This window comes from Pelophylax lessonae (genome assembly GCF_965119305.1).
Source record: "Pelophylax lessonae genome assembly, chromosome: 1".
Lineage (NCBI taxonomy): Eukaryota > Metazoa > Chordata > Amphibia > Anura > Ranidae > Pelophylax > Pelophylax lessonae.
The window spans coordinates 722,118,813-722,139,025 of record NC_138768.1 but is presented as its reverse complement, the minus strand read 5'-3'; positions in this window follow the sequence as shown (position 1 = coordinate 722,139,025).

Here is a 20,213-nt window from a genome sequence, read left to right as displayed (position 1 = left end):
TCCTCCTCAATCACCCAATCAGGGACTAGTGTGCAGTCCACCGCAGCTGCAAGAGGGGCTTATTCTGCCTCCTTGTCCACAGCTACTCCTGCCATAGCCCCAGCATCATGTATGGAGGAGTTAGCTCCGTTATTTGAACATTTGCTCCTTGACCATGCACAAACATCACTTGATTCATCAACAGTACCATGGTTACGGTACCACCAACACCCAAAGCCCAATTTTTTCATACCTGCTACTTCTATCCAAATTCTGTGAAACAGACAACAGACTTTATCCAAAAATCTCTAATCTTGTTCCGAGTGCACTAAATTGTGGCATAATCATACAAAATGGTTCCCCAAGCTGTTGTTCATAAAATAAAGAAAGCTTTCAGCAAACATTTAATTTTTCTTCCCCTATTTCTTCTTTATGCAATTATTGTTACCAGAGACATGGACTCCATAGAGAGTGATATCATTTTGCCCCTGTATAAATCATTAGTAAGACCTCATATGGAATATGCAGTTCAGTTTTGGACACCAGTTCTCAAAAAGGATATTGGGGAACTGGAGAAAGTGCAGAGAAGGGCAACTAAACTGATAAGAGGCATGGAGGAGCTCAGCTATGAGGAAAGATTAGAGGAACTGAATTTATTCTCTCTTGAAAAGAGGAGATTAGGGGGGATATGATCAACATGTATAAATACATAAGGGTCCATATAGTGAAATTGGTGCTGAGTTATTGACTACATCACAGAAGACAAAGGGGCACTCTTTACATCTAGAGGAAAATAGATTTTGTCTCCAAATACGGAAAGGTTTCTTCACCATAAGAGCTGTGAAAATGTGGAATAGACTCCCTCCAGAGGTGGTTCTGGCCAGCTCACTAAATTTAAAAAAGGCCTGGATTCTTTCCTAGGTGTACATATTATAAATGGGTACTAATATTTATAGGTAAAGTTGATCCAGGGAATATCCAATTGCCTTTTAGGGGATCAGGAAGGAAATTTTTTCCCCGCTAAAGCAAATTGGATCATGGTTTGCTAGGGTTCTTCGCCTTCCTCTGGATCAACTGTGGGTATAGGATTGTGTATATGGGATTGTATGGTTGGGTTTTCTTTAATTTTTTATTGGTTGAGCCAGATGGACTTTTTTCAACCTGACGAACTATGTAACTATTGTTTACTTCATATCATGCCAGGTTATACTTGGGTTATCCACCATTGTGGATTACTGTAGTCAATAGTTCTTTCAATGTTTCCAGCTACGTACAGCTACACCATATTGTACTTATGAATACTTGTATTATTAATCGGATTTTACATTTCTACTCAACCTAGTTCCTCCAGTGCGACACAATTCTTAGTTTGGAATGTTTCTTTTGACTTGTACATATCATGCTTTGGGCGAAAGCTATTGGTGCTGACTTACTGTAATTTTATTGTTGTTTCCTGTTTTTTTCTTTGAAAATTGAACAAAAAAACATTGCCTCCTCTAAATGTCATTTTTGCTGCAGCAAGTTCTATACATGGTACAGATGTACCACTTTACAGGCAGACTAAGGGGACCCCCTAGGCACTATATTTAAAGGAAATTTTCATTTTTATTGTTTCACTTTAAGCATCAGTAAATCACTGCTCATTTAAAAATCATAGAGATCAAAAGCGGGCACATGATTGCTCTTTCTTATGAAATTGTATTTTGCACTGAAGCAGTTACAACATCTTGTAAGCAGCTATAACTGCTTCAGTGCAAAATAAAATTTCGTAGGAAGGAGCCATCGTGTGTTTGATTTCTATGGATTCATGTTGTACGGGATAGCCAGAGCACCGACACACAGCCCATCATCCTTTTATTGAGGTAGAGCTTGGGTGTGTTCTTAAACTTCATTAAAAATGATCTTTTTTACAAACTTTTTTTTTCATTGATACATGTCCCCCAAGGCAGTACCCGGACCACCATACCCTTTGTATGCCCAATAACTTGCCTATAAGCCTTCAAAATGGGCACTTTTGATTTTTCCAGTACGGGTCTCATAGACTTCAATGCGTTTCATTGTTTGGCTCCAAACTTTTGCAATATTTGAAAGTTCTTGCGTGAACCAAACCGGGGGGTGTTCGGCCCATCTCTAGGGAGTACATGTACGTTGTTTTTAGTCATATTACCACTTATTTGGTTTGTATTCAATAGCACCTATTCATATGCACTTGTATTCTTGATTCACATACCAGTTTGCCATCATTTTTGGAAGATAGCTGAAAATATATAAATAAAAGAGTTATACAAGCATGGTGTTTGATGACAGCTCTCAAAGCAAACATAAAGGGAAAATGTAAGAAGGTCACATCTAAAAACCGGCTTTATTTGCTGGGATACATAAAAGCGTATGTAACTTTTAAGTGCCTGTATAAACAGGATGTTGTAACTTCAGAACAAGCTGCTTCAACACAGTAAGATACCTTTAACCCCATCTCATATACATGATATCTACAGTCACATTTCAAAAGATTTTTTTAGCAGATTATAACCCTGCTCAGTTCTTGATACATTTTGGGCTTATTTTAACTGGTTGAATAAACAGTATTTTTATAATAATGTAGGAATTATATTTGTATAAAGCACATTCTTATATATAAACTGCATTGCAGCACAATATGAAAAATCATGCTGCATTTTTTAATGCATTGTCTTGTGGGTCTTACTAAAGTCAGATAAATAAGTTCCTTTCTAAATGCAACAGAGCGGATTGAAAGGTCATTGCACAGAAGTGCAACACTTGCATAGCTTGGACAAACAAGTCGCTTGGCATAGCAGTAATACTCATTTTTCACTAAGACTTTGATGAATACACACATATTCAAATGGTTATAGCAGAATTAAAGAGGGGTCCATTTATCAATATGTTCCCCCAAATTTTACATAGATTTTACCCAAAATGTACCCATTTTTGTAACTGAATAGTATATGAAAATGGATGAATCTAGTTTGAACGTTGTGTGAATGAACCTTAGGTGAAAACATAGTAATAGACCAAAATCCCTTTCCTTTTGGTTTTGAGGTGAGTTTTTTTTTTTTAAATGAAGTTATTTTAGTAACAGAGCAAGCTGTTAACCATAAACATTAGCAAGCAATCAATGAAAATGTATTATTATATTTTACACAATGGAATTCATTTTAAACATCTTAGACATTAGAATTGTAAACATGCTCCCGCCTAACAAAACCGCTACACGCCTCCTCAACCGTCTCTTGGAATAAAGATTTATGCTCCTCGGATGCCGTGAACCACATTTTAGCTAGTTACAACTCTACCTATGCTTTCATCACAAATTAATTCTGGCGTGAACAGCAATTCAAAATTATGCACAGAGCATACATCCCCCATCTATCATCCAAAAACCTTCCCGAATGCCAAACCTTCTCCTTGTGTGGGGACTGCAGGCCCTCCCTCCTACATATGCTATGAACTTGCCCCTCCAGCTCACGTTTTTGGGATCAGGTAGAATGCCTTGATGCATTGGTTTCAAGATTACAACCCCTCAAAGATCCCTATTGTCTACTGTTTGGTTTCCTGGATTCCCCCTCCCTAAGTTTATCGAAATCACAAACCCAAGCCATTAGGCAAAACAAAGCATGGTTATCCTTCTGCTTCATTGCTGCCAGGAGGGCTATTCTCAAACAGTGGACTTCATTTTTACCTGACTTGCTGGGTTTCTTACGGAAAAAAAACTGGATATATTTATTTCACAACATCAGCAATCTAATCGCTTCAACATTAAATTGGGCAAATACATCTACTATGTACTTCCAGCCTCAGAGTTTCCTGTCCTGGCATGTCCTGAAACAGGGAAATGCCTTCTACTACTCCCACTAACCCCTCTTCTGAACTCTGACACGGCTCCACGGGCTCATCTACCCTACCACACCTATAGTGTTTTCAGGATGTTTACAATTTCAGAAATGTCTACTATGTTATTTTCATCATAGTTACATAGTTACATACATAGTTACATAGTTAGTGAGGTTGAAAAAAGACATCAGTCCATCCAGTTCAACCTATGATGCGTGTGTGTGTTTGCTTTTAACCGTACATTGTATACCCCTGTATGTTGTGGTCTTTAAGGTGTCCATCTAATAGTTTTTTGAAACTATCAATGCTCCCTGCTGATACGACTGCTTGTGGAAGAGAATTCCACATCCTTACCGTTCTTACAGTGAAGAACCCCTTACGCACTTTAAGGTTAAACCGCCTTTCCTCTAGTTTTAGTGAGTGGCCACGTGTCTTATTGTATCTCCTTTCTCTGAATAGTTTGTTCCTTATGCTCGGGTCACCAGTATATATATCATATATCATGCTTTGTTGTTCTACCTAGCTTGGTACCTGCCTACTCACCAGCTGGTTTTTGTTAGCTTGCTTGATATATCTGAGCCCACTGTTAGCTCATAGCATGTTAATCCAGGCCTCCCATTCCCTCTGCTCCCCTCCTCCCCCCCTCTCCCTTTTTCTTCCTTCTTTCCTCTCCCTTCCCTTTCTATTCCCCTTTGACCCTCTTCCCCACTAGATATACGGTTCTTAGAGACCGGATACCTGTTGGCATATGTCTTTGTGTTTTCCTTTCTTGTACCACCTTTACATTAAGCATTCTGTATTGTTTGTTGAGATTGTTGGTGCAACTAAAATCCAATAAAATTTATAAACAATAAAATAAAGAATTGTACACATGCTAAAGCTCTGCAAGGCCCCCAAAACTAATAATTCTGCTATTGTAATGCAAAAGAGGCAGCACTGAAACTACTGAAAATACTGAAAGCAGTGAGACATGTTTGTATTGGTCTTTATATGGAATACGACCTACCCTTTTATTCTGTGTAGTAAGAACCTTTCCAAACATAGTTTATTTTCTATCAGGCCTCATTTTATTTTGACTCAGCTGAGCAAACCTTTTTGTTCTATGTCATTATACTAAAGTGTATTTGTCGGTTTTGTTGCTTTGTCATTTTAAATTAAAAATAAACAGTAGTTATAGAGCTATAGCTAAAATGATATTTCACCTTCATGTGTACAGTATGCAATACCTTTCACTTTTCCATGAATATATTAATCAAAGCGAAGTAATGCTGGCACAAGGGTTCGTTGGCGTCCCTTCAAGGAGATGCTACACCATTAGTACAGGAAACCAGACAGAGATGGGACGTCAGAGCAAAATCACCTTAGAATGTTCAGACTTTGCATTAAGGTTCCAAAGTTTTAAAAGGCATTAGATCTTAAGGACAAATGTTACAAATGGGACATGTTCTGTATAATATTTAATGTCTCAGCACAAAAGTTCAAAATGTCATTCGTTGTTCCCATTTCTTCCAAAGGATCACATTCCTTGCAACTGATGGAAGAAACAGTATTTGCCATACTTTCTGAAAAGAGAACAATTCTATACATAGCTATTCCAGGAAGTAAGCTTAACAAGTTGAATATGAAGGACTTTCAGACTTTGGAAGCACTGCATTTTTATATGATGGCAGGATAAAAAGGTTAACATTGTGTTATATGTCAAGCAACTCAAGGGCTAGCAGACTGCATAAACAAACCTCAGTTTGATTATCACTGTATTTTTAAAGTAAATATATTATATTTATTACATAATTTCCATACTATTGTGAGAATCACAAACAAAAAATGTAAAAATATAGTTGGAACTTTAGACTGTTTTTCACATTTTAAAGGCTCTGTTTGCTACTTGATGAAATATGGCTTTTTTTAATACAGTTCAATAACATTTAAGCACTTTAAGTCACACAAGGTGTCTCAAAGGTGTTCCATCTCTTTAATTAACCCATAGCTCCCTGGGAATCTCTATTCATTTATTAAAGTGGCTCTAAAGGCTGAAGGTCTTTTACCTTTATGCATTCTATGCATTAGGGTAACACACCTTCTGTGTGTAGCGCCCCCCCCCCCCCAGCCCCCCAAATTTTTACCTGAGCTCCCTCCAATCTAATAATGTTCATGATAGCCTCAGCTTTCCCAGGGCACTCCCTCCTCATTGGCTGAGATAGCAGCGTGAACCAATGAGGAAAGAGCAGAGGGGCAGGACCGAGTTGTGGCTCTATGCGCCTTTTGGATGCATAGAGCAGCGGCTCAGATACTAGCATGCAGTGATGTCCCCAGAGCAAGAGGCATTCTTGGGGGGAACTGCTTAAGGGGAGGAGCCAGGAGTGCTGGTGGGGGGACCCAAAAAGAAGAGGAGTGGAGCTGTTCTGTGCAAAACTACAGCACGCGGAAAAACATTCCGAAGCCATTTTGGTGTGTCAGCTGTGTGAGAAGCGGAGCCCTGGGGCGGAGGAAGAGGACGGGAGACCGGGATGAGATCGATTTGAGAAGAGGAGAGAGGTGTAAAAAGTGACATCCCTTGAGACCATACAGATGAGATCCATCAACAGGAGATATCACACACTCTGATATATATACAGTTCTGGTAAGAGGCTATATGTTCTCTGGTCAGAGACATACAGGCGTGTGATCCTTCCTATATGGTAAAGGGGTGTTATCACTTAAAGGTGTTCATAATTCTGCAATTACTGTATATCCCTTATTTCTGGTAAGAGGCTAATCCTGAAGGTGGTGGGATTTAAGTGTGTCACTGAGCACTGAATATTTTTTCCTTCATCTTTGGATTGTCACTATAAGAAATTATCGCACGGACTTTCATTCATATTTGAAGCACGGATTATATACTGTGGACTTTATTTTTGTTTGTCACACACCCTTTTTAGGGTTTTCAATTTTCACGTCTTTATTGGTGTATTTGATTATATACCTTGTTTAATGGTTGTCACTGTACTGATTTATTTAAATCTCATATGTTAATTTGACACCTAATTGTTTAGCGCACAAGACCACATTTCATTTAACTATTTTTCCAGATCAGGTATCTGGATCTTTGGTAGCAGCTTCACATTTTTGTTTAGAATTGTCAGCGCACCCATATTTACTTCACCAAAACTACAGCACAGAGCAGGTAAGTATAATATGTTTTTTTTTTTTTTTTTAATTAAGCTTCAATACCACTTTAAAGCCAAACTTAAGTTTGGGGAAGACCCCACACAATTTTTTTTGTGTGTGGGGTCCCCCTTGACATCCATACAAGACCTTCATAAAAGAAGACTAAGCTTCATAATTTCATTGGCTGTCCTCCCCACCAATGCTTCCTGCCCACCAAAGCAACCATCCTTCACAGTAAAAACTACAGAGGATTTTTGGAGTTGTTGATGTTAACATAAAAGTACACTACACTCACAGTGGCTTTGGCATACATAAACATCCTGTGTCAACTGTGTGTAACGTGTGTCACTGTGCACGTCAGCACCATGGTAATGATTCTTCTTGCCCACCACCTCACTAGACACATACCCATATCTTCTAAAAAATATATTAGGTTATTTATGTTGCTATATAAGTGTAACTTGGGCTGTAGCTTATAACTGCTGTGGAACTTCTTCCTTTGTTGCAGCTGTATTATCTTTCTGCAGTGTGGACAAGGTTTAACTTATTATTTATTAATGCAAAAGTGCAGCAGCCATCTTTAAGGATGGCTACCTAACAGTGCAGGGGGCAGCCATCTTGACTGGATCTGGAGGGCGGTGATTGGCTGATACAACAGAGCAAGAAGACATTAAACTGGGCTGCTGGGGAAAGGGAGTTGGATAGTGCCACCAGCCTTCAGAGTGCAGCCACTGTGGGGACCATGTGCAACTTCAACCATTTTCCGTTCTACACAGCACAGAGAGACAGTGCCACAAGGTTACAGTAAATGAGAAACAGTGAAGTGTGGCCATAGTTTGTTGGAGCTATATGATCCTGTGATGCCTAGAAGAAGAGTGCTAAGCAGAGACTGCTGCTGCCTTTATACACAATATATGTGAGGGAACCTAGGTCCTGAAGGCTGGCAGTGAGGATCAGTGTTTCACTTGCTGGATGCTGTAAGTGAGTGTGACCATTAGCAGACACCTGACCATCAGAAGAGGACCACTGACCAATACTTTTGGTTGCTGGCTTGTGTGGAGGACTCTTTCGCAAGCCTACGTGAAAACACCTGGAGTTCATAGCATGCCAACTGTAGTGAGAGGTCTCTTGGCCAATGACTTCTCTTGATTCCTGGTTCTATTAAATAGTTTTGCCCTCAGTGGGAACAATCCAGGGTTCCTTTGGATTACAATGACTGTACTATAGAGCACTCCTACCACTTGTAAGAAGGGAAAAAAGGGACTGTCTCAGCACTTTTACTGAATCAGAGCATGTAGCTGGAGATCTAGAAGAGGATGCCCTAGGACTGGTAAGAACTAAGGCTAATATCATACATGGCAATCAGTAGCCTTATGGGAATGTTGTGCTTTCTTCAAGGGACCCAACTTTGCCATCCAACTTATATTTTTCCATCAATCACTGGCCAGTGAGAAAAAAATTGGACTATTATAGCAAGTTAGGGCTGTCCTATTATATTGATGCTAGGTAAATGCAGTTCAGTTCTGTTAATTACTGTTAATCAGAATATTGCAGATGTTTAACCATATTTGTCAAATTATTGTCTTATTAATTGCTTGTATAAGGACACTTGCTAATCATTTCTTTTTAGGCTATGGCTGGCCTAATAAATTCTTTAAAATATATCAAAATGTGTCAGTAAATGCTGGCTGAGCAAGGGGTGGCATCATCAGGTGTGCAGAGAAATCATCAAAAAATTGAGTGGTCTACATGGAGTCAGCACTATATAAGTAGTGACGGACGAACATCGGCCGGGGCGGTTCGCGAACGTCAGCAGCAAATTTCTCAAAAGTCCCCGAACCACGAGTTTGCAGCAGGCCCCATTGACTTTAATGGGAGGCGAAATTTAAAAACCTTTAGGTCATATTTGAAGCCACAAAAGAATTACTAGCTGTGCACAAATAGTCCCAGCACATGGACAATGTCATAATAGAAGTATTGCAATTGGAAAAGTTGCCCTATTTTTCTTTTTTTTTTTTTTAACAGCAAATTTTATTTTTTCATAAATCAGCCAGAACTGACAGCAGCTGGTAAATACATATAGGGTCCATTCACAGATCTGTAAAATGGGTCTGCATCCATTCCACAATTTCGCAGAACGTTTACAGATCCATTGATTTTCAATTCCAGTCTGAAAAATTAGGCATTCACAGGATAAAGAAGTAAGTGTCGGCCATTCCAGGCCCCAAAAATTAGCCCACATGCATTTACCTGACAGCTAAGAACGTAAGAACGGTACATTAGGCATTCACAGGATAAATAAGTAAGTGTCTGCCATGAAAGGCCCAAAAAATTAGCCCACATGGGTTTTCCTGACAGCTAAGAATGTTGTATTCTGTGGCTGAAGGTACATTAGGCATTCACAGGATACAGAAGTAAATGTCGGCCATAAAAGGCCCCAAAAATTAGCCCACATGGGTTTACCTGACAGCTAAGAACGTTGTATTCTGTGGCTGAAGGTACATTAGGCCTTCACAGGATAAATAAGTGTCGGCCATGAAAGGCCCCAAAAATTAGCCCACATGGGTTTACCTGACGGCTAAGAACGTTGTATTCTGTGGCTGAAGGTACATTAGGCATTCACAGGATAAATAAGTAAGTGTCAGCCATGAAGGGCCCCAAAATTAGCCCACATGGGTTTACCTGACAGCTAAGAATGTTGTATTCTGTGGCTGAAGGTACATTAGGCATTCACAGGATACAGAAGTAAGTGTCGGCCAGTATTGGCCCCAAAAATTAGCCCGCATGGGTTTACCTGACAGCTAAGAACGTAGTATTTGGTGGCTGGAGGTACATTAGGCATTGACAGGATACAGAATTAAGGGTAGGCCATAAAAGGCCCCCAAAATTAGCCCACATGCGTTTACCTGACAGCTAAGAATGTAGTATTTGAGGGCTGGAGGTACATTAGGAATTCACAGGATACAGAAGTAAGTGTCGGCTATTATAGGCCCCGAAAAATTAGACCACATGGGTTTACCTGACAGCAAAGAACGTAGTATTTGGTGGCTGGAGGTACATTAGGCATTCACAGGATACAGAAGTAAGTGTTGGCCAGTATAGGCCCCAAAAATTAGACCACATGGGTTTACCTAACAGCAAAGAATATAGTATTTGGTGGCTGGAGGTACATTAGGCATTCACAGAAAAAATAATTGTTGGCCATGAAAGGCTACAAAAATTTGGCATTCCATGGACATAAAATGCCTTTTTATGCCGCTGTATTTAGCGAAGACAAGTACCAGGAATTGTTGTGGGTGGATGGCGGTCTGGCGGATATTTGTGGCCTGTCATGAGGAATTTCAATGAAACATGGTCTACTGGTCACATGTGTTGAATTCCTCAGAGATCCATGCCTAATTCATTTTTATAAATGTGAGGTAGTCTACACTGTCATGAGCTAGGCGAGTGTGCTTATCGGTCACGATCCCCCCTGCTGCGCTGAACGTCCTTTCGGACAGGACACTGGATGGGGGGCAAGCCAACAGTTCCATTGCAAATTGTGCAAGCTCTGGCCAGAGGTCAAGCCTGCCCACCCAGTAGTCCAGGGGTTAATCACTCCTCAGAGCGTCCACATAATCCGTTAACCAGATGTAGTCGGAAATCTGTCAGTCTAGGTGTTCCCTGATGCTGGATCCGGTGTACAGCTGTCGCTGGTTCTGCTGAAAGAAGGATCTCATATCTGAAGTGACCAAGACATCTTCAAACCGCCCTCTTCTTGCAGGCGCTGTTGGATTGCTACTCGCAACTGTCTCTCTGTGACTGGAAATTCCTCTGCCAGTGCATGCAAAAGCAGAATGCAGCATTTCCCGCAGCAAGGCCTGGAAGTGCTGCATTCTAACCCCCCCTGTGATTGTGGTAACATTTCCGCCATTTTTTGTTTGTACCGGGGGTCTAAGTACGCTGCCACCCAGTACTGGTCCTTGGCCTTTATGCTTTTTATACAGGGGTCCCCCTTAAAGCACTGGAGCATGAAGGCCCCCATTCGCACTAAACTTGAAGCGGTGTAGTGGCCTGCTTCCAGCTCATCATCCAGGATAATGTCATCCTTGTTCTCCTCCCCCCATCCACGGATAACACCAGGGATCCCAGAAAGGTTGAAAGCATGCTCTTCTTGCTCCTCCTCATCCCCCCCGGCACCATCCTCCTCTGACTCCTCTTCAGACTCCTGTTGTTGACTTGTCTCAGATGGAGTAGCACCCACTGGGAATTCATCCAACATTGAGACTTCCTCATCTTCCTGCTCCTGCTCCTCGATGGCTTGATCAATGACACGACGCAATGCACACTCCAGAAAGAATGCGTAAGGTACGATGTCACTGATGGCGCCCTGGCCGTGACTGACCAGTTTGGTGATCTCATTGAATGGCCGCAGAAGTCTGCATGCGTCCTGCATGAGCAGCAACTGGCGAGGTGAAAAAAACCCAAAAAACCCAAGCTCCCCAGAACCTGTCCTGCCGCAGAGTTCGTACAGGTAGTCGTTAAATGCACATTTCTGCTGGAGCAGCCTATCAAGCATATGCAACGTTGAGTTCCATCACGTCGGACATTCACAAATAAGACGCCTGACGGGCAGGTTGTATCACTGCTGAATGTCAGCAAGGCGAGCCATGGCTGTGTAAGATCTTCTGAAATGGCCCGAGATTTTCCTGGCCTGCCGCAAGATGTCCTGGACCCCAGGGTATTTGGCAACGAATCGCTGCACGACCAAGTTCAGGACGTGTGCCATGCATGGCACTTGTGTTATTTTGCCCTGTTTCAACACGCTCAGCAGATTGGCACTGTTGTCACACACCGTTGTCGCACACCACTTTACCAACTGTCAAATTGAGCGGTGTCAGTCACTGATCTCCCTTTGAATGCAAAGCTGAAAGGAGTGCAGGACCAGTGTGGCTCTTGGCTTCCAGGCACAACAGATGCAGCACAGCATGGCAACGTCTCACCTGGCATGTGGAATAGGTTCTGGGGATCTTGGGCGGCCCAGGGGAAGAGACGGTAGCAGCGGAAAAGGAGGAGTCAGCCAAGGAGGAGAGGGAGGATGGAGGAGGAGGAGAAGAAGAGGCAGGCTTGCATGCAATCTGTGGCGGTACAACCAAATCTACACGGATGCCAAGGGTTACATGCTTGCCATCAGAAGGTTCACCCAGTGGGCAGTAAATGTGATATACCTTCCCTGCCCGTGTTTGCTAGACCATGTTTCTGTGGTCAGATGTATCTTGGCACCAACACTGTGTGCCAGAGATATATTCACTTGCCGCTGAACATGGCCATACAGCTCTGGAATGCCCTTCTGCGAGAAATATTTCCTGCCTGGGACCTTCCATTGTGGTGTTCCAATGCCCACAAATTTACGAAAGGCCTCAGAGTCCACCAGTTGATATGGCAGTAGTTGGTGGGCTATCATTTCTGACAAGCCAGCAGTCAAACGTTGGGCAAGAGGGTTATCCGGCGCATAATTTTTTTCCGGTGCAAGATTTGGGCCACAGAAGCCTGCCTTTTTGCAGAACAACGTGACGACGGCATGATGGAAGGTGGAGTGGAGGACAATTGTGAGGAGAGAGGAGAAGGAGAAGAGGCTGGATGGTGAGAGCCTGGAGTGTGGCTTTGTGGGTTCTGACGGTGTTTCTCCCACTGGGCTCAGTGATGGGAGTTCAGGTGCCTTCTTAAAGCAGTTGTCCCTAGGTGAGTGTTGGGCTTACCGCGACTTATGCATTGACTGCAAAGGTTACAGATGGCAACACTGTTGTCAGCAATGGACACAATGAAAAAAGCCCACACTGCGGAACCATGTGCCGGCGTCCTGGGAGCGCCAGATGTGACTGTACATGGTTGATGGCTCACTATTGATACATTTGCAGTCTGCTTTGTACCTCTTGTGCAATGCAAGTTCTGCCTGCCTCTCCTCCCTATCTGCTGGTCCATCTCTCCCTCTGAACTCCCCTCCTCTTCCTCTCTTGTGGCCACCCATGTGACGTCCATAGAAACGTCATCATCTACGTCACCTTCCCCACCACTAACATTCGAGATCTCAGAGTAGGCAGCAACAGCGGGGACCAACCTCCTTGGGCTGATCTGGGTACTGTTGTCAGACTGCTGAGTGGCGGGTGTTGCTACCTCCTCTTCCTGATCCGATGCCAAGAATGGCTGCACATCACAAATGTCTTGTGATAGATCGGAAAATAATTCCAGTAACTCAAGCGGAGGGTATGTGGTGGTGTTTGTGGTGGTGTCTTTGGGGGTGCACACAGCAGAGAGTGAAGAGGGTGCAGATAGAGAGGATGAGGAGGGCGCAGAAGAGGAAGGCTGAGTGAGCCACTCAACCAAGTCTGGTGCGTCCTTTGACGTAATCGAACGCACCTTCTGAAACTTCACACTTTGGCTCCGGCCTTCTGCTTCTGCCCTACCCCTACCACCCCTGCGTAAGTGTCTGCCTCTTACTCTGCCTGTCATGTTTTTAAATTACCCTGTGACAAAAGTCTCTAGAGAATCGCAGTATATCTGGAAAAAGGTATATAACACCCCGCTTCAATCTGTGGTATTGGGGGGCTACAGGTTTATCACACCAGTTCTATAAATAATTGGCCAGTAACTGTTGTCACTGTGTAGCACAGTTAACACAGCAAAAGAGGCCAATTTTTTGCAGGACTAAAATACAATCTTAGAAAAGTATACTGTTAAATAACACCCCACTTCAATATGTGATATTGAGGGGCCACAATTTTATCACACCAGTTCTACAAATAATTGGCCAGTAACTGTTGTCACTGTGTGTAGCACAGTTAACACAGCAAAAGAGGCCACATTTTTGTAGGACTAAAATACACTCTTAGAAAAGTATAATGTTAAATAACACCCCACTTCAATATGTGGTATTGGGGGCCACTGGTTTATCACACCAGTTGTTCAAAAAACTGGCCAGTGAGTTTGGCACTGTGTGTATCAGACTTAATGCAGCAAAAGAGGCAATATTGTTGCAGGACACAAATACACTTATGAAAGTATACTCAGATAACACCCCACTTCAATATGTGGTATTGGGGGGCCACTGCTTTATCACACCAGTTGTCCAAAAATTGGCCAGTGAGTTTGGCACTGTGTGTATCAGACTTAATGCAGCAAAAGAGGCAATATTGTTGCAGGATACAAATACACTTATGAAAGTATTCTCAGATAACACCCCACTTCAATATGTGGTATTGGGGGGCACTGGTTTATCACACCAGTTGTACAAAAAATTGGCCAGTGAGTTTTGTACTGCGTGTAGTAGACTTAATGCAGCAAAAGAGGCAATATTGTTGCAGGACACAAATACACTTATGAAAGTATACTCAGATAACACCCCAACTTTAATATGTGGTATTGGGGGGCCACTGGTTTATCACACCAGTTGTTCAAAAAATTGGCCAGGGAGTTTGGCACTGTGTGTATCAGAGTTAACACAGCAAAAGAGGCAATAATGTTGCAGAACACAAATACACTTATAAAAGTATACTCAGATAACACCACACTTCAATGTGTTATTGGGGGGCCACTGGTTTATCACACCAGTTGTTCAAAAAATTGGCCAGTGAGTTTGGCACTGTGTGTATCAGAGTTAACGCAGCAAAAGAGGCAATATTGTTGCAGGACACAAATACACTTAGGAAAGTATACTCAGATAACACCCCGCTTCAATCTGTGGTATTGGGGGGCCACAGGTTGATTACACCAGTTCTACAAATAATTGACCAGTAACTGTTGTCACTGTGTGTAGCAGAGTTAACACAGTAAAAGAGGCCTCATTTTTGCAGGACTAAAATACACTCTTAGAAAAGTATACTGTTAAATAACACCCCACTTCAATATGTGGTATTGGGGGGGCCACTGGTCTATCACACCAGTTGTTCAAAAAATTGGCCAGTGAGTTTGGCACTGTGTGTAGAAGAGTTAACACAGCAAAAGAGGCAATATTGTTGCAGGACACAAATATACTTGTAAAAGTATACTCAGATAACACCCCACTTCAATATGTGGTATTGGGGGGCCACTGGTCTATCACACCAGTTATAATACATTAAAAGTGCTTTTGTCATTGTTTGTAGTATTGCTGCAGCAACGCTCACTCACCACACCAGTCACAATGCTGCACAGTGCACAATACAAATCCACTATAATATGCTTTCTATATTACAAAGTATATTATACCATGGATTACACCCCTATGTAGTGCACTGCACACCTATACCAAATAAATAGCAGCCCTTGAAATTACTTTTGTGGACATTAACAGAGCGATTTGTGTCACTGCTGATCTCTGTCCCTGGAGCACACTAGATACCTGTCCCTAAACTGAAAAGTTGCACACCTATACCAAATATATAGCAGCCTTTGAAATGAGTTTTGTGGACATTAACAGAGCGATTTGTGTCACTGCTGATCTCTGTCCCTAGAGCACACTGGATACCTGTCCCTTAACTGAAAAACTGCACACCTATACCAAATATATAGCAGCCCTTGAAATGACTTTTGTGGACATTAACAGAGCGATTTGTGTCACTGCTGATCTCTGTCCCTGGAGCCCACTCGATACCTGTCCCTAAACTGAAAAACTGCACACCTATACCAAATATATAGCAGCCCTTAACATGACTTTTGTGGACATTAACAGAGCGATTTTTGTCACTGCCGATCTCGATCTGTCCCTGATTAACACATCATACCTTTCCCTAAACTAAAAAGAAAGTGTAGTAGACCTATACCAAATACCAGCCCTCAAAAGGACTTTTGTGGATCTTAACAGAGCTATTTGTGTCAGGCAATCACTGATGCGCACAGCCAACCTTTCCCTATGCTGACAAAAAGCAGAATGTGAAATGGCTTCCAGCTCTGGTCTATTTTTAAGGTAGGGGTCATGTCCATGTGCTGAAATGTTTCAATTGGCTGTCCCGTTCGACCTGACGGCTGTGTCAAAGTTCTCCCCAATATAAACTAATATGGCCGCCGCGAACAACGCCATGTGTTCGCAAAAAGTAGCGAACAAGCAAAATTTGCCGTGAACCGGCCGCCGGGCGAACCGCAAGGCCATCTCTATATATAAGCATTTCCTGCCTGGGTCCCGTACCAATAAAGCTGCATGTGCACAAGTTTGTAAGCAAGAAGAACATAGCAGGTGTCTCTTCACACTGGGTGTCCACCAGGGAGTGAAGGAAAAAACTGCACTCTTTTCCTAAGGATTATCATTTGATCATGTGACTGGAGGACAGGAGAAGAAGGAAGGTTCTACCTCTACTCTCTGGCAGTTGCCTAGTTTGAGGAGAGGCCTACTCTTAAGTACTTATTAGCAGGGGACACACTGAATGATCGATTGAACTTCTAGTGGGCCCCCTGCACTGGGGGGTCAGGGACATCTTCCCCATTTACTCTTATTGTAAAACAAATATTCATGCTGTCTGTATCCTGCTTATTCTTTGCATTTAAACATTTTAAAGTCCAATTAATACAAAGGATTAAATAACCAGGGCTGAATTTTTATTTTCTGGGTGTACTTATTTGATTGAGTGGAAGAAATATCTAACAGTCGGATCCTTGAGTCTATGATATTTACTATCATACTGATTAGAAAGCATGTGGGTCTTCCAGGGGATGAAGCCTGAGAGTCATTTAAACACGCTGCTGTGCATTATTGTTGATCGTCCGGTACCAACTTGGAGCGCTGCATATGGACGTTTTTATATAGATTGTTGTAATTGTGAATGTACACAGCCAATCAGTAGGTCCCAGCCGTGAATCATTGGCTGGGACATGCTGACAGGCTCTCTCTGTGTAAAATCCCAAAACATAAACCCAGAAGTAGCAGCAATGTACAGGTACGTTGCTTTTGCGGCCGTCCGTCTTCAGTACCTTGCAGACAGCTCTTGTTAAGTGTCTAAAGAAATTTTAAATTTTGCAATTAATAAAACCCCTGTTCTCCGCCATACAGCATTTAAAAAAAATGTCTTTAGTACCTGTTTCCCATGGCAATGTCCGGCCCCCCATGTCACCTGTTTTACAATCCCTTGCCTATTAGCCTAAAAAAAATGCCATTATTGTTTTTAACATTCAGATTCAATTAACTTCAGTGGGGTTCTAATTCAGCACCTGAACTTTAGTGATGTTCAGCGAACTTGCCCTGAATGAATCCAAAAATGTTCCGCTCATCCCTAGTACTTTATGGTTGTATCTGTGGACCACTTCAGCCAATGAATTGGTCCATTTCCTTCATTTTCCATAAGCTACGTTTTCCATCAGTTATATCAAGGGGAGACAGAACCTCTCGTATGTCTCTTTGCTTTGCGAGTTGTACAGGTAGTGTACAACTCCTTTATGCCTAGTGAGTGGTGTCATCCTTTGAAGAAGTCACTTTCAAAATAGGGTCCCTGGTCTAAATGTGTCTTCTTTAGACAGCCAAAAAGAAAGACAAAGGTGTTTCCACACAATTTAGGCATGTGTTGTGCTTCGTTAGTGGTTGGTAAAGCCACCACAAATTCAGTAAACTGGTGATATTTAAAACAAACATGATTTTTTGTCCATAATAGTGAAAATGATTTACTTTGTTATCTCTCTTTCTCCATTAGTACGTTTTCACCTTACCTTTTCTTCATTGAATTCAGCTGCCAAATAAAAGATCCACTACGCCATGGTATAAATGAGCATATGTGCTTTAGTGGCTTTACACTGTTGAAATGCAAGGAGTTGGAAAGTGTCTAATTGGAGCTTCCAGGAGCTTATAAAGGGCTGTCTTTGTCTTTGTTCACTTCACTCCTGGCTCAACAAAGCTTGGAGAAAAGCAAAGGTAAGTCTGTGCTGTGGGGAAGATGGATTACAAAGTGCACCTGTAGCTTTGGCCTGCATGGGCAAAGCCCAAGTTCACTTTAAGGTGCAGTAACTTATATCATCCGATCATATTTTACTTTACTGACATGCCATAAGTATCTGCTGAATGGGCAGCTGAATAAAAGCTCATTTGTAGTCGGCAGAATGTTTGTGCTTTTTTTGCACTTTAATGATATAATCCCAGTAAAGATTCAATATTTACTGAGGCCTGTTTCATCTCCCTCCAATTAGACTACATCCTTCTGTATAACAGGTAGAAGAAGCCATTAAATTTGAATGTAACAAGCTCATTCACACCATCTTTGTGAGAGGGGTCAGGAAATTCTTCATGACACAAGGTTTAATATCTCTGTTGCATGACATTTAACTATCGTGATTATTTAATAAGGCCATGATACTAAAAGCAGAGATTTGTATTCTGTTTTTAAAAGGACACAGATTGATTGCTGTGAAAACTGCTGGTTCTAATTGCAGGGTATGGTAATCATGTCACTCTAGTTTAGCCCATAGTTGCTAATGAAAAAATGAGATCCAATTTAGCAATTACATGTTAAAATGCAGCGGCATTAGCAAACCCTAATATGCTTTTTAAAAAAGAAAAGAGGTCACAGCTCTATTCCCTGTGCATGTGCACAGGTTTTAATCCTGTGGTTTCACATTTCACTGGGTTTAGCTTGTGGGAGTCAGATTAATTAATTTAATCACTGTCTGATGCCAAACTACATCATTCATCACAAATCCACTCTGACACACTCTAGTGTTACTCAAAGGACCTTAACTGAAAACACATATATAGCATAAAATGGAGGTGCATGTGATGCTCGAGTTCTTTTATAGACATCTGTAAAGCTGGAAAAAGTTATTCCATATTAAAATAATTCATTATATTGGTATATACTAACATTTTTTCACTGAGCACTACTGACGCACTCTCTTTTACTTTAAAGGACTCATTCACTAACAAAATGCATGTCATCAAATTTTCAGATGTTAGTGATACATCGATCTTATTTACTAAGCAAACTGTAAGCAAACAGCTTCTACTCTTTTAGTAAAAGTATCTCAGAATAGGCAAAGTTTTCTTTTTACTTGACAGTTTGGCTCTTCTATACAGAAAAATTCAGCCAATCTAAAGTTTTAGAAGAACTTTTCGGAGGGATGAATATAAAAGTCATGTCTTGTCAGCAGTTCATATTCTTTAACATATTTTGACCACTTGCCGAGTAGCCACCATAGTTATATGGCGGCAGGTCAGCTCTGTTACGCGAAACAATGTACATGTACTTTGTTTCATGTATCAGTTAGTGAGGGCGAGCCGATTGGCTAGAAGGGAAGCCAATCAGCAGATTGCTCCCCATGGAGACAGAACGGCGGTCTGCCAGTCTAAACACGGCAGACCGTTGTTCTGTTAGTGATAAACACAGGGATCTTGTGTTCCTCCTATTTAGGAACACAGGTCTTTGTGTTCATCCAGTGAATACAACCCCCACACAGTTAGGCCCCTTTCACACAGGCGGACCGTTCAGATCCGCCTGTCTGTTTTTTTGGCGGATCTGAACGGTCACCCCATGCATCTCTATGGGGCATCGGATGTCAGCGGAGACATGTCCGCTGACATCCGATCCGATCCATCAAATCTAGATGGATGGAAACCCTATTTTCCATCCGTCCAGTGAATCGGTTCGGATGGGATCGGATGAGAACGGACAGACGGTCCGTTCCCATCCGATTCCCCCATAGAGATGCATGGGGACCTGACAGCTCTGTCTCCACACACAGCACGGAGAGCAGCTGTCATCCTTCTGCTCAGCGGGGGATTGGCGGATCGATCCCCTGCTGAGAAAAACTGAGTCTGTCCGACGGACTCCATGTGTGAAAGAGCCCTTAGAAAGCATCCCCTAGTCACACAACCCTTTGATTGCCCCCAGTGTTAGCCCCTGCCCTCCCAGTGTTACTAGTACAGTAACAGTGCATATTTTTAACACTGATTACTGTAGCAATGTCAATGGTCCCCCCAAAAGTGTCAAAAATGTCAGTTAGGTGTCCGATCTGCCTGCCACAGTGTCGCAGTCCCACTAAAAATCACTGATTGCCGCCATTACTAGTAAAGAAGAAATAAACAAAAATTGCATAAATCTTTCCCCTATTTTGTAGACACGATAACTTTTGCGCAAACCAATCAATATACACTTATTGGGTTGTTTTTTACCAAAAATTTGTAGCAGAATACATATTGGCCTAAAAATATGAAAAAATGTATTTTTTTATTTTTTTTTATTGGGAATGTTTTATAGCAGAAAGTAAAATATATAAATATATTTTTTTTTTTTTCAGAATTGTCACAT